The 1,780-nt window shown below is 37.2% G+C and overlaps 1 long non-coding RNA gene across 1 annotated transcript; it reads right to left on the bottom strand.

Moving 5' to 3' along the window:
• Positions 1 to 975: 975 nt before the first annotated feature.
• Positions 976 to 1,301, bottom strand: LOC119077772. Its single transcript, XR_005087868.1, has 2 exons — positions 1,120 to 1,301; positions 976 to 1,087 (listed from the first exon to the last, which is right to left on the bottom strand). It is a non-coding gene; the product is annotated as an uncharacterized LOC119077772 (long non-coding RNA).
• Between the last annotated feature and the right edge of the window lie 479 nt (positions 1,302 to 1,780).

Here is a 1,780-nt window from a genome sequence, read left to right as displayed (position 1 = left end):
ATTGTTTATAATTTATCTCACACAGTAGCTTGAGCAAGGCCTCTCTCAACAGTACAAACTGACAAATTGCAAATCTCAAACGCAGTTCTTATCTCCGTACGAGGTCCAACCGGACTTCGTGTGTAATTGATGGAATTCGAATAACAGGGTAGGGCGAAGTGTTTGTCCATGTTCATAGATGACGAATCCATAATAAAAATTTTGTCTGACTGTCTCGACTGTCTGTTCGTCACGTCGATATCTTGAGTAAATCAAATCCGATGTCAACTGATCTAAGAGATTCCGCTATCTGAGTCTCGTCAATGTTTAGTGATCCAATATCAACTTCTTTTGTTAGACCAAAATGCCGGGGCCAATGTTCGTATCCTCAGTGTTTTACACCACATTCAGATCTACAGCGAGAGCTGCCTTTTTCGCTTGCATAGATAATTAAATAAATACACCTCATACGACGTCACATGCGAACAAAAATGTTAAATTAGTTATCGAGTGTCGATGAGTGTTATATCGGCGTACAGAAAGAAGTATGAAAATAATTCAATATACGTTGCCAGGTGATTGATATACTGACACTGGTTCTACAATAATTTCAAGCGCTGCATACAATCAGTGTCAGTTTGATTGTAGATTTTACCAGTCGACAATAAAATTCAGAGAAAATGTTTACGATTCAAGTGGACAAATCGATTCAGCGACTTTTAAAAATATTTTACGTGTTGCGGCATGTTTCATTTTCATTTGCATTGCCTAATCACGTAAAGCATTGTACTTACGAGGTTCCAAGTTGTTATTTGACAAGTGGGGATTACAGCCCTCCCCTTCGGGTCGGGCTGTAACACCCCACTTATCAAATAAACAACTTGGAACCTCGGAAGTAATATACTATTACCGAATGGGAATATGGCAAAGTGACGAAGAGTCCAATTACCGTAAAATCGGACTGAAACTCTTTTACTCTTTTTTTATGTATTTTTCCCGATAATTTTCGCAACTAACGCTTTTCTATGTGTTGATCGGAATGAATCTATTTTTTCAGTACAGATGTCAATTACAACATCGGTTTTATACGTGAAACTTTTGTACCTGTCTTACTGTACTAACTGTACTAGCTGTACTAACTGTTTAACAAGCAAGAAATCCTCGCATTTTTATATGATCCGATCGTTGTTCATTCAACTGAAAATCGTGAAGAATATGAGGAAACAAGCAAAAAGATCAAAAAATTTAACAATTTCGTACGGATGTATTGTTTAGCAATATTTGCAATTGTTCCAGTGTTGATTGTAATAAAACTGCATATATTCTCCAATGATGGAGGCCTGCCATACTAATTTGGTACATGATGTTAAATTACTCCATCGACTACGAGCTGTTGGGAAATAAATTCAGAAAATTAGGTGTGGTGAAGAAAACCATTGCTAAAAAAGCCAAAAAAAAGAAACAATTCAGGTTGACACAACGAAGTGGGTATCGTCCTTAAGACATGCACAATTAGTCTAGTTGGTTGTGCATCGTCTTAGAGACATGCAAAATTAGTCTAGTTAATTGTGCGTCGTCTAAGATGCATGCACAATTAGTCTAGTTAATTGTGCATCGTCCTAGAGACATGCACAATTAGTCTAGTTAATTGTGCATCGTCTTAGAGACATGCTCAATTAGTCTAGTTGATTGTGCATCGTCTTAGAGACATGCACAATTAGTCCAGTTAATTGTGCATCGTCCTTAAGACATGCACAATTAGTCTAGTTGATTGTGCATCGTCTTAGAGACATGCACAATT

The sequence above is a fragment of the Bradysia coprophila genome, unplaced genomic scaffold (genome assembly GCF_014529535.1).
Source record: "Bradysia coprophila strain Holo2 unplaced genomic scaffold, BU_Bcop_v1 contig_24, whole genome shotgun sequence".
Classification (NCBI taxonomy): domain Eukaryota; kingdom Metazoa; phylum Arthropoda; class Insecta; order Diptera; family Sciaridae; genus Bradysia; species Bradysia coprophila.
Note: the sequence above shows the minus strand (reverse complement) of the source record. Positions and strands in the feature narration are given on the sequence as shown.